Genomic DNA, 21,769 nt, shown 5'->3' with positions numbered 1-21,769 from the left:
ATTCTCTGCACCATCAGCAGTCTCTGGGCTGTGCTGGTGGGAGCGTGTGAGGGTCCACGGCTTTGTGGTTGGTCCGGTGTGAGTGGGGCTCTGCTGGATTTTCGGCAGGAGTTGCCAGGCTGCCACCTGTAAACAAGAGGATGTGTCACCCATAACTTCCACTGGAATATCTTTCCGGGGTGAGGTGAGGAAGGAAAAAAAGGAGTGGGTGCAGGGACAGGAGGGGTATCTCAGGCAGGGCAATGGAAAGCTTCCAGAAGAGCGCCCGTGGCCAGGACCATCCTGGCTGACCTGCAGGCACCAAGTTGGCCTGCGTGCTGTCGCTGGTGTGGCTCCACGGCCCTTCCTCTAGGCTTTCAAGCCCTTGTACATATTCAGGTGTTTCACCTGGGAAGGGTGGGAACAGTTCAGCAGCAGCTGGCCTGGGGCTCAGCTCACGTTTACTCACAGAGGCCTCGGCACGGTCCCCCAGCTTTGCAATAAGGACGCTCCTTGCGTGGGCGGGCAGGGCTGCTGGCTGTATGGGAGATGATTCCCCACCTCTGACCAATTTCAGAATTGTTTACGACTGGAGCAATTGCCTTGGTAGTGTTTTCCTCTGTATAACTGTTAGGTTCAGTTTTTTTTCTTTTTTGGTTGAAGTTAGATTTTATTCCTCTTTTATGTATTTATGGATATAAGCATGGAAATAATTCATTCTTATAAATACATCAGTGTGAATGGAACAACATTTTTTTCTGTTTTATTTTTACATTTTATTTTTAAAATTTTTGTAATTTAATTTTATTTATTTTTTTATACAGTAGGTTATTATTAGTTATCTATTTTATGCATCAACATGTATACAGGCCAATCCCAATCTCCCAACTCATCCCACCACCACCACCCCATGGCTTCCCCCACTTTGTGTCCATACGTTTGTTCTCTACCTCTGTGTCTCTATTTCTGCGCTGCAAACCAGTTCATCTGTACCATTTTTCTAGGTTCCACATATAGGCCTTAATATACAATATTTGTTTTTCTCTTTCTGACTTACTTCACTCTGCATGACAGTCTCTAGATCCATCAACTTCTCTACAAATGACCCAGTTTCATTCCTTTTTATGGCTGAGTAATATTCCATTTTATATATGTACCACATCTTTATCCATTCGTCTGTCTGTGGCCATTTAGGTTGCTTCCATTACCTGGCTATTGTAAATAGTGCTGCAATGAACATTGTGGTGAATGTGTCTTTGTGATTTATGGTTTTCTCTGGGTATATGCCCAGAAGTGGGATTGCTGGATCCTATGGTAATTCTCTTTTTCGTTTTTTAAAGGAAACTCCATACTGTTCTCCATAGTGACTGTATCAATTTACATTTCCACCAATAGCGGAAGAGGGTTCCTTTTGTCCACACCGTCCCCAGAATTTGTTGTTTGTAGATTATCTGATGATGCCGATTCTAACAGGTGTGAGGTCTTACCTCATTGTAGTTTTGATTTGCATTTCTCTAATAATTAGTGATGTTGAGCAGCTTTTCATGTGCGTCTTGGCCATCTCTGTGTCTTCTTTGAAGAAACGTCTATTTAGATCTTCTGCCCATTTTTGTATTGGGTTGTTTGTTTTATTAATATTAAGCTGCATGAGATGTTTATATATATTGGAGATTAAACCTTTGTCCATTGATTCGTTTGTGAACGTTTTCGCCCATTCTGAGGGTTGCCTTTTTCCATTCCCGTATTTTTAACAAAGAAAGAAAGAAAGCAAAAGAAGCAGAACACTAATGTGCGTGAAATATGCCTCTTGAAACTGTCGTTTTGAAATATGGACGTCTTTTGAATTTTTTGGTCGATATATGACCCCAGGATTTGTTTTCAGGGCAGGTGTCATTTACAGGCCTGTAATGATTTGGAATATCCACTGACCATTAGCGCTGGAATTAAAGCTGCAGTTGTGTGAAACGGCCACAAGGTGGCAGCAGTTCTCCCTTACCAAATCTGGTTACTAGGGCCGCAGAGCCTCAATGGAAGTCGCGTTCTAGATAGGAATGTAGAACGGAATGTGCCAGGAGAAAGCCCCTCAAGTTTGTCTCACTACTTCTTGTTCGTGTTTTTAATTTAATTTTTTATTTTTTATTACAGCAAGTTTGAGTACAACGTTTAGCTTGTTGTAGGTGTGCAAGAGGTGGTTCTTTTACACATATACATATGTCTGTTCTCCCTGGGATCCTTTTCCCATGTACGTTATGACAGAATGTTGAGTAGTCTTCTCTTGGTACTCCGTAGGTCTTTGGTGATTATATACGTCTACTGTGTTTGTATATGTCTGTTAACCCCAATATCGTAATGAATTCAATCCTCACACCTTTCCTTTGGTGAACCATAAGTTTGTTTAAGGAATCTGTGATTGCCCTTCTCCGTGGAAATATCTGCCCTGGTATCAATTTATAGGTAACACCTATAAGTGATATGATATGATATGTGTCTTTCACTTTCTGACTTACTCCAAGTCACGTGATTACCTCAAGACTCATCTACGGTGCTGCAAATGGCATTGTGTCCTTTTTTTCCTTGGCGAATATTCTGTCTTAGCGAGGTCCATTTTCTGCAATGTGATTCCCTGAGGGCTGAGGATTAGCTGACCTGGCCAGCCTGACCCTGCCGGCAAGCCCTCCCCAGGTGTGCCTGGGTTGAGGTCAATATAAACAGCACTTCAGGCAGCAATAGCCCCTGCAGCTGTGCCTGACTCCATATTCTCTGCACCATCAGCAGTCTCGGGGCTGTGCTGGTGGGAGGGTGTGAGGGTCCACGGCTTTGTGGGTGGCCCGGTGTGAGTGGGGCTCTGCTGGATTTTCGGCAGGAGTTACCAGGCTGCCACCTGTAAAGAAGAGGATGTGTCACCCATAACTTCCACTGGAATATCTCTCCGGGCTGAGGTGAGGAAGGAAAAAAAGGAGTGCGGCCGAGACAGGAGGGGTATCTCAGGCAGGGCAATGGAAAGCTTCCAGAAGAGCGCCCGTGGCCAGGACCATCCTGGCTGACCTGCAGGCACCAAGTTGGCCTGCGTGCTGTCGCTGGTGTGGCTCCACGGCCCTTCCTCTAGGCTTTCAAGCCCTTGTACATATTCAGGTGTTTCACCTGGGAAGGGTGGGAACAGTTGAGCAGCAGCTGGCCTGGGGCTCAGCTCACGTTTACTCACAGAGGCCTCGGCACGGTCCCCCAGCTTTGCAATAAGGACGCTCCTTGCGTGGGCGGGCGGGGCTGCTGGCTGTATGGGAGATGATTCCCCACCTCTGACCAATTTCAGAATTGTTCACCACTGGAGCAAGTGCCTTGGTAGTGTTTTCCTCTGTATAACTGTTAGGTTCAGTTTATTTTTTTTGGTTCAAGTTAGATTTTATTCCTCTTTTATGTATTTATGGATATAAGCATGGAAATAATTCATTCTTATAAATACATCAGTGTGAATGGAAGAACTTTTTTTTCTGTATTATTTTTACATTTTATTTTTAAAAAATTTGAAATTTAATTTTATTTATTTTTTTATACAGTAGGTTATTATTAGTTATCTATTTTATGCATAAACATGTATATAGATCAATCCCAATCTCCCAACTCATCCCACCACCACCACCCCATGGCTTCCCCCACTTTGTGTCCATACGTTTGTTCTCTACCTCTGTGTCTCTATTTCTGCCCTGCAAACCAGTTCATCTGTACCATTTTTCTAGGTTCCACATATAGGCCTTAATATACAATATTTGTTTTTCTCTTTCTGACTTACTTCACTCTGCATGACAGTCTCTAGATCCATCAACTTCTCTACAAATGACCGTTTCATTCCTTTTTATGGCTGAGTAATATTCCATTTTATATATGTACCACATCTTTATCCATTCGTATGTCTGTGGCCATTTAGGTTGCTTCCATTACCTGGCTATTGTAAATAGTGCTGCAATGAACATTGTGGTGAATGTGTCTTTGTGATTTATGGTTTTCTCTGGGTATATGCCCAGAAGTGGGATTGCTGGATCCTATGGTAATTCTCTTTTTAGTTTTTTAAAGGAACCTCCATACTGTTCTCCATAGTGACTGTATCAATTTACATTCCCACCAATAGCGGAAGAGGGTTCCTTTTGTCCACACCCTCCCCAGAATTTGTTGTTTGTAGATTATCTGATGATGCCGATTCTAACAGGTGTGAGGTCTTACCTCATTGTAGTTTTGATTTGCATTTCTCTAATAATTAGTGATGTTGAGCAGCTTTTCATGTGCGTCTTGGCCATCTCTGTGTCTTCTTTGAAGAAACGTCTCTTTAGATCTTCTGCCCATTTTTGTATTGGGTTCTTTGTTTTATTAATATTAAGCTGCATGAGCTGTTTATATATATTGGAGATTAAACCTTTGTCCAAAGATTCGTTTGTGAACGTTTTCGCCCATTCTGAGGTTTGCCTTTTTCCATTCCCGTTTTTTTAACAAAGAAAGAAAGAAAGCAAAAGAAGCAGAACACTAATGTGCGTGAAATATGCCTCTTGAAACTGTCGTTTTGAAATATGGACGTCTTTTGAATTTTTTGGTCGGTATATGACCCCAGGATTTGTTTTCAGGGCAGGTGTCATTTACAGGCCTGTAATGATTTTGAATATCCACTGACCATTAGCGCTGGGATTAAAGCTGCTGTTGTGTGAAACGGCCACAAGGTGGCAGCAGTTCTCCCTTACCAAATCTGGTTACTAGGGCAGCAGAGCCTCAATGGAAGAAGCGTTCTAGATTGGAATGTAGAACGGAATGTGCCAGGAGAAAGCCCCTCAAGTTTGTCTCACTACTTCTTGTTCGTGTTTTTAATTTAATTTTTTATTTTTTATTACATCAAGTTTGAGTACAACGTTTAGCTTGTTGTTGGTGTGCAAGAGGTGGTTCTTTTACACATATACATATGTCTGTTCTTCCTGGGAACCATTTCCCATGTACGTTATGACAGAATGTTGAGTAGTCTTCTCTTGGTACTCCGTAGGTCTTTGGTGATTATATACTTCTACTGTGTTTGTATATGTCTGTTAACCCCAATATCGTAATGAATTCAATCCTCACACATTTCCTTTGGTGAACCATAAGTTTGTTTAATGAATCTGTGATTGCCCTTCTCCGTGGAAATATCTGCCCTGGTATCAATTTATAGGTAACACCTATAAGTGATATGATATGATATGTTTCTTTCACTTTCTGACTTACTCCAAGTCACGTGATTACCTCTAGACTCATGTACGGTGCTGCAAATGGCATTGTGTCCTTTTTTTCCTTGGCGAATATGCTGTCTTAGCGAGGTCCATTTTCTGCAATGTGATTCCCTGAGGGCTGAGGATTAGCTGACCTGGGCAGCCTGACCCTGCCGGCAAGCCCTCCCCAGGTGTGCCTGGGTTGAGGTCAATATAAACAGCACTCCAGGCAGCAATAGCCCCTGCAGCTGTGCCTGACTCCATATTCTCTGCACCATCAGCAGTCTCGGGGCTGTGCTGGTGGGAGGGTGTGAGGGTCCACGGCTTTGTGGGTGGCCCGGTGTGAGTGGGGCTCTGCTGGATTTTCGGCAGGAGTTGCCAGGCTGCCACCTGTAAAGAAGAGGATGTGTCACCCATAACTTCCACTGGAATATCTCTCCGGGCTGAGGTGAGGAAGGAAAAAAAGGAGTGGGGGCCGAGACAGGAGGGGTATCTCAGGCAGGGCAATGGAAAGCTTCCAGAAGAGCGCCCGTGGCCAGGACCATCCTGGCTGACCTGCAGGCACCAAGTTGGCCTGCGTGCTGTCGCTGGTGTGGCTCCACGGCCCTTCCTCTAGGCTTTCAAGCCCTTGTACATATTCAGGTATTTCACCTGGGAAGGGTGGGAACAGTTCAGCAGCATCTGGCCTGGGGCTCAGCTCACGTTTACTCACAGAGGCCTCGGCACGGTCCCCCAGCTTTGCAATAAGGACGCTCCTTGCGTGGGCGGGCGGGGCTGCTGGCTGTATGGGAGATGATTCCCCACCTCTGACCAATTTCAGAATTGTTTACCACTGGAACAAGTGCCTTGGTAGTGTTTTCCTCTGTATAACTGTTAGGTTCAGTTTTTTTTTTTTTTGGTTGAAGTTAGATTTTATTCCTCTTTTATGTATTTATGGATATAAGCATGGAAATAATTCATTCTTATAAATACATCAGTGTGAATGGAAGAACTTTTTTTCTGTTTTATTTTTACATTTTATTTTTAAAAATTTTGAAATTTAATTTTATTTATTTTTTTTATACAGTAGGTTATTATTAGTTATCTATTTTATGCATAAACATGTATACAGGTCAATCCCAATCTCCCAACTCATCCCACCACCACCACCCCATGGCTTCCTCCACTTTGTGTCCATACGTTTGTTCTCTACCTCTGTGTCTGTATTTCTTCCCTGCAAACCAGTTCATCTGTACCATTTTTCTAGGTTCCACATATAGGCATTAATATACAATATTTGTTTTTCTCTTTCTGACTTACTTCACTCTGCATGACAGTCTCTAGATCCATCAACTTCTCTACAAATGACCGTTTCATTCCTTTTTATGGCTGAGTAATATTCCTTTTTATATATGTACCACATCTTTATCCATTCGTCTGTCTGTTGCCATTTAGGTTGCTTCCATTACCTGGCTATTGTAAATAGTGTTGCAATGAATATTGTGGTGAATGTGTCTTTGTGATTTATGGTTTTCTCTGGGTATATGCCCAGAAGTGGGATTGCTGGAACCTGTGGTAATTCTCTTTTTAGTTTTTTAAAGGAACCTCCATACTGTTCTCCATAGTGACTGTATCAATTTACATTCCCACCAATAGCGGAAGAGGGTTCCTTTTGTCCACACCCTCCCCAGAATTTGTTGTTTGTAGATTATCTGATGATGCCGATTCTAACAGGTGTGAGGGCTTACCTCATTGTAGTTTTGATTTGCATTTCTCTAATAATTAGTGATGTTGAGCAGCTTTTCATGTGCGTCTTGGCCATCTCTGTGTCTTCTTTGAAGAAACGTCTCTTTAGATCTTCTGCACATTTTTGTATTGGGTTGTTTGTTTTATTAATATTAAGCTGCATGAGCTGTTTATATATATTGGAGATTAAACCTTTGTCCATTGATTCGTTTGTGAACGTTTTCGCCCATTCTGAGGGTTGCCTTTTTCCATTCCCGTTTTTTTAACAAAGAAAGAAAGAAAGCAAAAGAAGCAGAACACTAATGTGCGTGAAATATGCCTCTTGAAACTGTCGTTTTGAAATATGGACGTCTTTTGAATTTTTTGGTCGATATATGACCCCAGGATTTGTTTTCAGGGCAGGTGTCATTTACAGGCCTGTAATGATTTGGAATATCCACTGACCATTAGCGCTGGGATTAAATCTGCTGTTGTGTGAAACGGCCACAAGGTGGCAGCAGTTCTCCCTTACCAAATCTGGTTACTAGGGCAGCAGAGCCTCAATGGAAGTCGCGTTCTAGATTGGAATGTAGATCGGAATGTGCCAGGAGAAAGCCCCTCAAGTGTGTCTCACTACTTCTTGTTCGTGTTTTTAATTTAATTTTTTATTTTTTATTACAGCAAGTTTGAGTACAACGTTTAGCTTGTTGTAGGTGTGCAAGAGGTGGTTCTTTTACACATATACATATGTCTGTTCTTCCTGGGAACCTTTTCCCATGTACGTTATGACAGAATGTTGAGTAGTCTTCTCTTGGTACTCCGTAGGTCTTTGGTGATTATATACGTCTACTGTGTTTGTATATGTCTGTTAACCCCAATATCGTAATGAATTCAATCCTCACACCTTTCCTTTGGTGAACCATAAGTTTGTTTAATGAATCTGTGATTGCCCTTCTCCGTGGAAATATCTGCCCTGGTATCAATTTATAGGTAACACATATAAGTGATATGATATGATATGTGTCTTTCACTTTCTGACTTACTCCAAGTCACGTGATTACCTCTAGACTCATCTACGGTGCTGCAAATGCCATTGTGTCCTTTTTTTCCTTGGCGAATATTCTGTCTTAGCGAGGTCCATTTTCTGCAATGTGATTCCCTGAGGGCTGAGGATTAGCTGACCTGGGCAGCCTGACCCTGCTGGCAAGCCCTCCCCAGGTGTGCCTGGGTTGAGGTCAATATAAACAGCACTCCAGGCAGCAATAGCCCCTGCATCTGTGCCTGACTCCATATTCTCTGCACCATCAGCAGTCTCGGGGCTGTGCTGGTGGGAGGGTGTGAGGGTCCACGGCTTTGTGGGTGGCCCGGTGTGAGTGGGGCTCTGCTGGATTTTCGGCAGGAGTTGCCAGGCTGCCACCTGTAAACAAGAGGATTTGTCACCCAGAACTTCCACTGGAATATCTCTCCGGGCTGAGGTGAGGAAGGAAAAAAGGAGTGGGGGACGGGACAGGAGGGGTATCTCAGGCAGGGCAATGGAAAGCTTCCAGAAGAGCGCCCGTGGCCAGGACCATCCTGGCTGACCTGCAGGCACCAAGTTGCCCTGCGTGCTGTCGCTGGTGTGCCTCCACGGCCCTTCCTCTAGGCTTTCAAGCCCTTGTACATATTCAGGTGTTTCACCTGGGAAGGGTGGGAACAGTTCAGCAGCAGCTGGCCTGGGGCTCAGCTCACGTTTACTCACAGAGGCCTCGGCACGGTCCCCCAGCTTTGCAATAAGGACGCTCCTTGCGTGGGCGGGCGGGGCTGCTGGCTGTATGGGAGATGATTCCCCACCTCTGACCAATTTCAGAATTGTTTACCACTGCAGCAAGTGCCTTGGTAGTGTTTTCCTCTGTATAACTGTTAGGTTCAGTTTTTTTTTTCTTTTTTGGTTCAAGTTAGATTTTATTCCTCTTTTATGTATTTATGGATATAAGCATGGAAATAATTCATTCTTATAAATACATCAGTGTGAATGGAAGAACTTTTTTTCTGTATTATTTTTACATTTTATTTTTAAAAAATTTGAAATTTAATTTTATTCATTTTTTTACAGTAGTTTATTATTAGTTATCTATTTTATGCATAAACATGTATACAGGCCAATCCCAATCTCCCAACTCATCCCACAACCACCACACCATGGCTTCCCCCACTTTGTGTCCATACGTTTGTTCTCTACTTCTGTGTCTCTATTTCTGCCCTGCAAACCAGTTCATCTGTACCATTTTTCTAGGTTCCACATATAGGCCTTAATATACAATATTTGTTTTTCTCTTTCTGACTTACTTCACTCTGCATGACAGTCTCTAGATCCATCAACTTCTCTACAAATGACCCAGTTTCATTCCTTTTTATGGCTGAGTAATATTCCATTTTATATATGTACCACATCTTTATCCATTCCTCTGTCTGTGGCCATTTAGGTTGCTTCCATTACCTGGCTATTGTAAATAGTGCTGCAATGAACATTGTGGTGAATGTGTCTTTGTGATTTATGGTTTGCTCTGGGTATATGCCCAGAAGTGGGATTGCTGGATCCTATGGTAATTCTCTTTTTAGTTTTTTAAAGGAACCTCCATACTGTTCTCCATAGTGACTGTATCAATTTACATTCCCACCAATAGCGGAAGAGGGTTCCTTTTGTCCACACCCTCCCCAGAATTTGTTGTTTGTAGATTATCTGATGATGCCGATTCTAACAGGTGTGAGGTCTTACCTCATTGTAGTTTTGATTTGCATTTCTCTAATAATTAGTGATGTTGAGCAGCTTTTCATGTGCGTCTTGGCCATCTCTGTGTCTTCTTTGAAGAAACGTCTCTTTAGATCTTCTGCCCATTTTTGTATTGGGTTGTTTGTTTTATTAATATTATGCTGCATGAGCTGTTTATATATATTGGAGATTAAACCTTTGTCCATTGATACGTTTGTGAACGTTTTACCCCATTCTGAGGGTTGCCTTTTTCCATTCCCGTATTTTTAACAAAGAAAGAAAGCAAGCAAAAGAAGCAGAACACTAATGTGCGTGAAATATGCCTCTTGAAACTGTCGTTTTGAAATATGGACGTCTTTTGAATTTTTTGGTCGATATATGACCCCAGGATTTGTTTTCAGGGCAGGTGTCATTTACAGGCCTGTCATGTTTTGGAATATCCACTGATCATTAGCGCTGGGATTAAAGCTGCTGTTGTGTGAAACGGCCACAAGGTGGCAGCAGTTCTCCCTTACCAAATCTGGTTACTAGGGCAGCAGAGCCTCAATGGATGTCGCGTTCTAGATTGGAATGTAGAACGGAATGTGCCAGGAGAAAGCCCCTCAAGTTTGTCTCACTACTTCTTGTTCGTGTTTTTAATTTAATTTTTTATTTTTTATTACAGCAAGTTTGAGTACAACGTTTAGCTTGTTGTAGGTGTGCAAGAGGTGGTTCTTTTACACATATACATATGTCTGTACTTCCTGGGAACCTTTTCCCATGTACGTTATGACAGAATGTTGAGTAGTCTTCTCTTGGTACTCCGTAGGTCTTTGGTGATTATATACTTCTACTGTGTTTGTATATGTCTGTTAACCCCAATATCGTAATGAATTCAATCCTCACACCTTTCCTTTGGTGAACCATAAGTTTGTTTAATGAATCTGTGATTGCCCTTCTCCGTGGAAATATCTGCCCTGGTATCAATTTATAGGTAACACCTATAAGTGATATGATATGATATGTGTCTTTCACTTTCTGACTTACTCCAAGTCACGTGATTACCTCTAGACTCATCTACGGTGCTGCAAATGGCATTGTGTCCTTTTTTCCCTTGGCGAATATTCTGTCTTAGCGAGGTCCATTTTCTGCAATGTGATTCCCTGAGGGCTGAGGATTAGCTGACCTGGGCAGCCTGACCCTGCCGGCAAGCCCTCCCCAGGTGTGCCTGTGTTGAAGGCAATATAAACAGCACTCCAGGCAGCAATAGCCCCTGCAGCTGTGCCTGACTCCATATTCTCTGCACCATCAGCAGTCTCGGGGCTGTGCTGGTGGGAAGTTGTAGGGTCCACGGCTGTGTGGTTGGTCGGGTGTGAGTGGGGCTCTGCTGGATTTTCGGCAGGAGTTGCCAGGCTGCCACCTGTAAAGAAGAGGATGTGTCACCCATAACTTCCACTGGAATATCTCTCCGGGCTGAGGTGAGGAAGGAAAAAAAGGAGTGGGGGCCGTGACAGGAGGGGTATCTCAGGCAGGGCAATTGAAAGCTTCCAGAAGAGCGCCCGAGGCCAGGACCATCCTGGCTGACCTGCAGGCACCAAGTTGGCCTGCGTGCTGTCGCTGGTGTGGCTCCACAGCCCTTCCTCTAGGCTTTCAAGCCCTTGTACATATTCAGGTGTTTCACCTGGGAAGGGTGGGAACAGTTCAGCTGCAGCTGGCCTGGGGCTCAGCTCACGTTTACTCACAGAGGCCTCGGCACGGTCCCCCAGCTTTGCAATAAGGACGCTCCTTGCGTGGGCGGGCGGGGCTGCTGGCTGTATGGGAGATGATTCCCCACCTCTGACCAATTTCAGAATTTTTTACCACTGGAGCAAGTGCCTTGGTCGTGTTTTCCTCTGTATAACTGTTAGGTTCATTTTTTTTTTCTTTTTTGGTTCAAGTTAGATTTTATTCCTCTTTTATGTATTTATGGATATAAGCATGGAAATAATTCATTCTTATAAATACATCAGTGTGAATGGAAGAACTTTTTTTTCTGTATTATTTTTACATTTTATTTTTAAAAAATTTGAAATTTAATTTTATTTATTTTTTTATACAGTAGGTTATTATTAGTTATCTATTTTATGCATAAACATGTATACAGGTCAATCCCAATCTCCCAACTCATCCCACCACCACCACCCCATGGCTTCCCCCACTTTGTGTCCATACGTTTGTTCTCTACCTCTGTGTCTCTATTTCTGCCCTGCAAACCAGTTCATCTGTACCATTTTTCTAGGTTCCACATATAGGCATTAATATACAATATTTGTTTTTCTCTTTCTGACTTACTTCACTCTGCATGACAGTCTCTAGATCCATCAACTTCTCTACAAATGACCGTTTCATTCCTTTTTATGGCTGAGTAATATTCCATTTTATATATGTACCACATCTTTATCCATTCGTCTGTCTGTGGCCATTTAGGTTGCTTCCATTACCTGGCTATTGTAAATAGTGCTGCAATGAACATTGTGGTGAATGTGTCTTTGTGATTTATGGTTTTCTCTGGGTATATGCCGAGAAGTGGGATTGCTGGATCCTATGGTAATTCTCTTTTTCGTTTTTTAAAGGAACCTCCATACTGTTCTCCATAGTGACTGTATCAATTTACATTCCCACCAATAGCGGAAGAGGGTTCCTTTTGTCCACACCCTCCCCAGAATTTGTTGTTTGTAGATTATCTGATGATGCCGATTCTAACAGGTGTGAGGTCTTACCTCATTGTAGTTTTGATTTGCATTTCTCTAATAATTAGTGATGTTGAGCAGCTTTTCATGTGCGTCTTGGCCATCTCTGTGTCTTCTTTGAAGAAACGTCTCTTTAGATCTTCTGCCCATTTTTGTATTGGGTTGTTTGTTTTATTAATATTAAGCTGCATGAGCTGTTTATATATATTGGACATTAAACCTTTGTCCATTGATTCGTTTGTGAACGTTTTCGCCCATTCTGAGGGTTGCCTTTTTCCATTCCCGTTTTTTTAACAAAGAAAGAAAGAAAGCAAAAGAAGCAGAACACTAATGTGCGTGAAATATGCCTCTTGAAACTGTCGTTTTGAAATATGGACGTCTTTTGAATTTTTTGGTCGATATATGACCACAGGATTTGTTTTCAGGGCAGGTGTCATTTACAGGCCTGTAATGATTTGGAATATCCACTGATCATTAGCGCTGGGATTAAAGCTGCTGTTGTGTGAAACGGCCACAAGGTGGCAGCAGTTCTCCCTTACCAAATCTGGTTACTTGGGCAGCAGAGCCTCAATGGAAGTCGCGTTCTAGATTGGAATGTAGAACGGAATGTGCCAGGAGAAAGCCCCTCAAGTTTGTCTCACTACTTCTTGTTCGTGTTTTTAATTTAATTTTTTATTTTTTATTACAGCAAGTTTGAGTACAACGTTTAGCTTGTTGTAGGTGTGCAAGAGGTGGTTCTTTTACACATATACATATGTCTGTTCTTCCTGGGATCCTTTTCCCATGTACGTTATGACAGAATATTGAGTAGTCTTCTCTTGGTACTCCGTAGGTCTTTGGTGATTATATACGTCTACTGTGTTTGTATATGTCTGTTAACCCCAATATCGTAATGAATTCAATCCTCACACCTTTCCTTTGGTGAACCATAAGTTTGTTTAATGAATCTGTGATTGCCCTTCTCCGTGGAAATATCTGCCCTGGTATCAATTTATAGGTAACACCTATAAGTGATATGATATGATATGTGTCTTTCACTTTCTGACTTACTCCAAGTCACGTGATTACCTCTAGACTCATCTACGGTGCTGCAAATGGCATTGTTTCCTTTTTTTCCTTGGCAAATATTCTCTCTTAGCGAGGTCCATTTTCTGCAATGTGATTCCCTGAGGGCTGAGGATTAGCTGACCTGGGCAGCCTGACCCTGCCGGCAAGCCCTCCACAGGTGTGCCTGGGTTGAGGTCAATATAAACAGCACTCCAGGGAGCAATAGCCCCTGCAGCTGTGCCTGACTCCATATTCTCTGCACCAGCAGCAGTCTCGGGGCTGTGCTGGTGGGAGGGTGTGAGGGTCCACGGCTTTGTGGGTGGCCCGGTGTGAGTGGGGCTCTGCTGGATTTTCGGCAGGAGATGCCAAGCTGCCACCTGTAAAGAAGAGGATGTGTCACCCATAACTTCCACTGGAATATCTCTCCGGGCTGAGGTGAGGAAGGAAAAAAGGAGTGGGGGACGGGACAGGAGGGGTATCTCAGGCAGGGCAATGGAAAGCTTCCAGAAGAGCGCCCGTGGCCAGGACCATCCTGGCTGACCTGCAGGCACGAAGTTCGCCTGCGTGCTGTCGCTGATGTGCCTCCACGGCCCTTCCTCTAGGCTTTCAAGCCCTTGTACATATTCAGGTGTTTCACCTGGGAAGGGTGGGAACAGTTCAGCAGCAGCTGGCCTGGGGCTCAGCTCACGTTTACTCACAGTGGCCTCGGCACGGTCCACCAGCTTTGCAATAATGACGCTCCTTGCGTGGGCGGGCGGGGCTGCTGGCTGTATGGGAGATGATTCCCCACCTCTGACCAATTTCAGAATTGTTTACCACTGGAGCAAGTGCCTTGGTCGTGTTTTCCTCTGTATAACTGTTAGGTTCAGTTTTTTTTTTCTTTTTTGGTTCATGTTAGATTTTATTCCTCTTTTATGTATTTATGGATATAAGCATGGAAATAATTCATTCTTATAAATACATCAGTGTGAATGGAAGAACATTTTTTTCTGTTTTATTTTTACATTTTATTTTTAAAAATTTTGAAATTTAATTTTATTTATTTTTTTTATACAGTAGGTTATTATTAGTTATCTATTTTATGTATAAACATGTATACAGGTCAATCCCAATCTCCCAACTCATCCCACCACCACCACCCCATGGCTTCCCCCACTTTGTGTCCATACGTTTGTTCTCTACCTCTGTGTCTCTATTTCTGCCCTGCAAACCAGTTCATCTGTACCATTTTTCTAGGTTCCACATATAGGCCTTAATATACAATATTTGTTTTTCTCTTTCTGACTTACTTCACTCTGCATGACAGTCTCTAGATCCATCAACTTCTCTACAAATGACCCAGTTTCATTCCTTTTTATGGCTGAGTAATATTCCATTTTATATATGTACCACATCTTTATCCATTCGTCTGTCTGTGGCCATTTAGGTTGCTTCCATTACCTGGCTATTGTAAATAGTGCTGCAATGAACATTGTGGTGAATGTGTCTTTGTGATTTATGGTTTTATCTGGGTATATGCCCAGAAGAGGGATTGCTGGATCCTATGGTAATTCTCTTTTTAGTTTTTTAAAGGAACCTCCATACTGTTCTCCATAGTGACTGTATCAATTTACATTCCCACCAATAGCGGAAGAGGGTTCCTTTTGTCCACACCCTCCCCAGAATTTGTTGTTTGTAGATTATCTGATGATGCCGATTCTAACAGGTGTGAGGTCTTACCTCATTGTAGTTTTGATTTGCATTTCTCTAATAATTAGTGATGTTGAGCAGCTTTTCATGTGCGTCTTGGCCATCTCTGTGTCTTCTTTGAAGAAACGTCTCTTTAGATCTTCTGCCCATTTTTGTATTGGGTTGTTTGTTTTATTAACATTAAGCTGCATGAGCTGTTTATATATATTGGAGATTAAACCTTTGTCCATTGATTCGTTTGTGAACGTTTTCGCCCATTCTGAGGGTTGCCTTTTTCCATTCCCGTTTTTTTAACAAAGAAAGAAAGAAAGCAAAAGAAGCAGAACACTAATGTGCGTGAAATATGCCTCTTGAAACTGTCGTTTTGAAATATGGACGTCTTTTGAATTTTTTGGTCGATATATGACCCCAGGATTTGTTTTCAGGGCAGGTGTCATTTACAGGCCTGTAATGATTTGGAATATCCACTGACCATTAGCGCTGGGATTAAAGCTGCTGTTGTGTGAAACGGCCACAAGGTGGCAGCAGTTCTCCCTTACCAAATCTTGTTACTAGGGCAGCAGAGCCTCAATGGTAGTCACGTTCTAGATTGGAATGTAGAACGGAATGTGCCAGGAGAAAGCCCCTCAAGTTTGTCTCACTACTTCTTGTTCGTGTTTTTAATTTAATTTTTTATTTTTTATTACAGCAAGTTTGAGTACAACGTTTAGCTTGTTGTAGGTGTGCAAGAGGTGGTTCTTTTACACATATACATATGTCAGTTCTCCCTGGGATCCTTTTCCCATGTACGTTATGACAGGATGTTGAGTAGTCTTCTCTTGGTACTCCGTAGGTCTTTGGTGATTATATACGTCTACTGTGTTTGTATATGTCTGTTAACCCCAATATCGTAATGAATTCAATCCTCACACCTTTCCTTTGGTGAACCATAAGTTTGTTTAATGAATCTGTGATTGCCCTTCTCCGTGGAAATATCTGCCCTGGTATCAATTTATAGGTAACACCTATAAGTGATATGATATGATATGTGTCTTTCACTTTCTGACTTACTCCAAGTCACGTGATTACCTCTAGACTCATCTACGGTGCTGCAACTGGCATTGTGTCCTTTTTTTCCTTGGCCAATATTGTCTCTTAGCGAGGTCCATTTTCTGCAATATGATTCCCTGATGGCTGAGGATTAGCTGACCTGGGCAGCCTGACCCTGCCGGCAAGCCCTCCCCAGGTGTGCCTGGGTTGAGGTCAATACAAACAGCACTTCAGGCAGCAATAGCCCCTGCAGCTGTGCCTGACTCCATATTCTCTGCACCATCAGCAGTCTCGGGGCTGTGCTGGTGGGAGGGTGTGAGGGTTCACGGCTTTGTTGGTGGCCCGGTGTGAGTGGGGCTCTGCTGGATTTTCGGCAGGAGTTGCCAGGCTGCCACCTGTAAAGAAGAGGATGTGTCACCCATAACTTGCACTGGAATATCTCACCGGGCTGAGGTGAGGAAGGAAAAAAAGGAGTGGGGGCCGGGACAGGAGGGGTATCTCAGGCAGGGCAATGGAAAGCTTCCAGAAGAGCGCCCGTGGCCAGGACCATCCTGGCTGACCTGCAGGCACCAAGTTGGCCTGCGTGCTGTCGCTGGTGTGCCTCCACGGCCCTTCATCTAGGCTTTCAAGCCCTTGTACATATTCAGGTGTTTCACCTGGGAAGGGTGGGAACAGTTCAGCAGCAGCTGGCCTGGGGCTCAGCTCACGTTTACTCACAGAGGCCTCGGCACGGTCCCCCAGCTTTGCAATACGGACGCTCCTTGCGTGGGCGGGCGGTGCTGCTGGCTGTATGGGAGATGATTCCCCACCTCTGACCAATTTCAGAATTGTTTACCACTGGAACAACTGCCTTGGTAGTGTTTTCCTCTGTATAACTGTTAGGTTCAGTTTTTTTTTTTTTTTTGGTTCATGTTAGATTTTATTCCTCTTTTATGTATTTATGGATATAAGCATGGAAATAATTCATTCTTATAAATACATCAGTGTTAATGGAAGAACTTTTTTTTCTGTATTATTTTTACATTTTATTTTTAAAAAATTTGAAATTTAATTTTATTTATTTTTTTATACAGTAGGTTATTATTAGTTATCTATTTTATGCATAAACATGTATACAGTCCAATCCCAATCTCCCAACTCATCCCACCACCACCACCCCATGGCTTCCCCCACTTTGTGTCCATACGTTTGTTCTCTACCTCTGTGTCTCTATTTCTGCCATGCAAACCAGTTCATCTGTACCATTTTTCTAGGTTCCACATATAGGCATTAATATACAATATTTGATTTTCTCTTTCTGATTATTTCACTCTGCATGACAGTCTCTAGATCCATCAACTTCTCTACAAATGACCGTTTCATTCCTTTTTATGGCTGAGTAATATTCCATTTTATATATGTACCACATCTTTATCCATTCGTCTGTCTGTGGCCATTTAGGTTGCTTCCATTACCTGGCTATTGTAAATAGTGCTGCAATGAACATTGTGGTGAATGTGTCTTTGTGATTTATGGTTTTCTCTGGGTATATGCCGAGAAGTGGGATTGCTGGATCCTATGGTAATTCTCTTTTTCGTTTTTTAAAGGAACCTCCATACTGTTCTCCATAGTGACTGTATCAATTTACATTCCCACCAATAGCGGAAGAGGGTTCCTTTTGTCCACACCCTCCCCAGAATTTGTTGTTTGTAGATTATCTGATGATGCCGATTCTAACAGGTGTGAGGTCTTACCTCATTGTAGTTTTGATTTGCATTTCTCTAATAATTAGTGATGTTGAGCAGCTTTTCATGTGCGTCTTGGCCATCTCTGTGTCTTCTTTGAAGAAACGTCTCTTTAGATCTTCTGCCCATTTTTGTATTGGGTTGTTTGTTTTATTAATATTAAGCTGCATGAGCTGTTTATATATATTGGAGATTAAACCTTTGTCCATTGATTCGTTTGTGAACGTTTTCGCCCATTCTGAGGGTTGCCTTTTTCCATTCCCGTTTTTTTAACAAAGAAAGAAAGAAAGCAAAAGAAGCAGAACACTAATGTGCGTGAAATATGCCTCTTGAAACTGTCGTTTTGAAATATGGACGTCTTTTGAATTTTTTGGTCGATATATGACCCCAGGATTTCTTTTCAGGGCAGGTGTCATTTACAGGCCTGTAATGATTTGGAATATCCACTGACCATTAGCGCTGGGATTAAAGCTGCAGTTGTGTGAAACGGCCACAAGGTGGCAGCAGTTCTCCCTTACCAAATCTGGTTACTAGGGCAGCAGAGCCTCAATGGAAGTCGCGGTCTAGATTGGAATGTAGAACGGAATGTGCCAGGAGAAAGCCCCTCAAGTTTGTCTCACTACTTCTTGTTCGTGTTTTTAATTTAATTTTTTATGTTTTATTACAGCAAGTTTGAGTACAACGTTTAGCTTGTTGTAGGTGTGCAAGAGGTGGTACTTTTACACATATACATATGTCTGTTCTCCCTGGGATCCTTTTCCCATGTACGTTATGACAGAATGTTGAGTAGTCTTCTCTTGGTACTCCGTAGGTCTTTGGTGATTATATACGTCTACTGTGTTTGTATATGTCTGTTAACCCCAATATCGTAATGAATTCAATCCTCACACCTTTCCTTTGGTGAACCATAAGTTTGTTTAATGAATCTGTGATTGCCCTTCTCCGTGGAAATATCTGCCCTGGTATCAATTTATACGTAACACCTATAAGTGATATGATATGATATGTGTCTTTCACTTTCTGACTTACTCCAAGTCACGTGATTACCTCTAGACTCATCTACGGTGCTGCAAATGGCATTGTGTCCTTTTTTTCCTTGGCGAATATTCTGTCTTAGCGAGGTCCATTTTCTGCAATGTGATTCCCTGAGGGCTGAGGATTAGCTGACCTGGGCAGCCTGACCCTGGCGGCAAGCCCTCCCCAGGTGTGCCTGGGTTGAGGTCAATATAAACAGCACTCCAGGCAGCATTAGCCCCTGCAGCTGTGCCTGACTCCATATTCTCTGCACCATCAGCAGTCTCGGGGCTGTGCTGGTGGGAGGGTGTGAGGGTTCACGGCTTTGTTGGTGGCCCGGTGTGAGTGGGGCTCTGCTGGATTTTTGGCAGGAGTTGCCAGGCTGCCACCTGTAAAGAAGAGGATGTGTCACCCATAACTTCCACTGGAATATCTCTCCGGGCTGAGGTGAGGAAGGAAAAAAAGGAGTGGGGGCCGGGACAGGAGGGGTATCTCAGGCAGGGCAATGGAAAGCTTCCAGAAGAGCGCCCGTGGCCAGGACCATCCTGGCTGACCTGCAGGCACCAAGTTGGCCTGCGTGCTGTCGCTGGTGTGCCTCCACGGCCCTTCCTCTAGGCTTTCAAGCCCTTGTACATATTCAGGTGTTTCACCTGGGAAGGGTGGGAACAGTTCAGCAGCAGCTGGCCTGGGGCTCAGCTCACGTTTACTCACAGAGGCCTCGGCAAGGTCCCCAGCTTTGCAATAAGGACGCTCCTTGCGTGGGCGGGCGGGGTTGCTGGCTGTATGGGAGATGATTCCCCACCTCTGACCAATTTCAGAATTGTTTACCACTGGAACAAGTGCCTTGGTAGTGTTTTCCTCTGTATAACTGTTTGGTTCAGTTTTTTTTTTCTTTTTTGGTTCAAGTTAGATTTTATTCCTCTTTTATGTATTTATGGATATAAGCATGGAAATAATTCATTCTTATAAATACATCAGTGTGAATGGAAGAACTTTTTTTTCTGTATTATTTTTACATTTTATTTTTAAAAAATTTGAAATTTAATTTTATTTATTTTTTTACAGTAGGTTATTATTAGTTATCTATTTTATGCATAAACATGTATACAGGCCAATCCCAATCTCCCAACTCATCCCACCACCACCACCCCATGGCTTCACCCACTTTGTGTCCATACGTTTGTTCTCTACCTCTGTGTCTCTATTTCTGCCCTGCAAACCAGTTCATCTGTACCATTTTTCTAGGTTCCACATATAGGCATTAATATACAATATTTGTTTTTCTCTTTCTGACTTACTTCACTCTGCATGACAGTCTCTAGATCCATCAACTTCTCTACAAATGACCGTTTCATTCCTTTTTATGGCTGAGTAATATTCCATTTTATATATGTACCACATCTTTATCCATTCGTCTGTCTGTGGCCATTTAGGTTGCTTCCATTACCTGGCTATTGTAAATAGTGCTGCAATGAACATTGTGGTGAAAGTGTCTTTGTGATTTATGGTTTTCTCTGGGTATATGCCCAGAAGTGGGATTGCTGGATCCTATGGTAATTCTCTTTTTCGTTTTTTAAAGGAACCTCCATACTGTTCTCCATAGTGACTGTATCAATTTACATTCCCACCAATAGCGGAAGAGGGTTCCTTTAGTCCACACTCTCCCCAGAATTTGTTGTTTGTAGATTATCTGATGATGCCGATTCTAACAGGTGTGAGGTCTTACCTCATTGTAGTTTTGATTTGCATTTCTCTAATAATTAGTGATGTTGAGCAGCTTTTCATGTGCGTCTTGGCCATCTCTGTGTCTTCTTTGAAGAAACGTCTCTTTAGATCTTCTGCCCATTTTTGTATTGGGTTCTTTGTTTTATTAATATTAAGCTGCATGAGCTGTTTATATATATTGGAGATTAAACCTTTGTCCATTGATTCGTTTGTGAACGTTTTCGCCCATTCTGAGGGTTGACTTTTTCCATTCCCGTTTTTTTAACAAAGAAAGAAAGAAAGCAAAAGAAGCAGAACACTAATGTGCGTGAAATATGCCTCTTGAAACTGTCGTTTTGAAATATGGACGTCTTTTGAATTTTTTGGTCGATATATGACCCCAGGATTTGTTTTCAGGGCAGGTGTCATTTACAGGCCTGTAATGATTTGGAATATCCACTGACCATTAGCGCTGGGATTAAAGCTGCTGTTGTGTGAAACGGCCACAAGGTGGCAGCAGTTCTCCCTTACCAAATCTGGTTACTAGGGCAGCAGAGCCTCAATGGAAGTCGCGTTCTAGATTGGAATGTAGAACGGAATGTGCCAGGAGAAAGCCCCTCAAGTTTGTCTCACTACTTCTTGTTCGTGTTTTTAATTTAATTTTTTATTTTTTATTACAGCAAGTTTGAGTACAACGTTTAGCTTGTTGTAGGTGTGCAAGAGGTGGTTCTTTTACACATATACATATGTCTGTTCTCCCTGGGATCCTTTTCCCATGTACGTTATGACAGAATGTTGAGTAGTCTTCTCTTGGTACTCCGTAGGTCTTTGGTGATTATATACGTCTACTGTGTTTGTATATGTCTGTTAACCCCAATATCGTAATGAATTCAATCCTCACACCTTTCCTTTGGTGAACCATAAGTTTGTTTAATGAATCTGTGATTGCCCTTCTCCGTGGAAATATCTGCCCTGGTATCAATTTATAGGTAACACCTATAAGTGATATGATATGATATGTTTGTTTCACTTTCTGCCTTACTCCAAGTCACGTGATTACCTCTAGACTTATCTACGGTGCTGCAAAAGGCATTGTGTCCTTTTTTTCCTTGGCCAATATTCTCTCTTAGCGAGGTCCATTTTCTGCAATGTGATTCCCTGAGGGCTGAGGATTAGCTGCCCTGGGCAGCCTGACCCTGCCGG

Source organism: Mesoplodon bidens (genome assembly GCF_964165515.1).
Source record: "Mesoplodon bidens genome assembly, chromosome: Y".
In the NCBI taxonomy this organism is placed as follows: Eukaryota; Metazoa; Chordata; class Mammalia; order Artiodactyla; family Ziphiidae; genus Mesoplodon; species Mesoplodon bidens.
Note: the sequence above shows the minus strand (reverse complement) of the source record.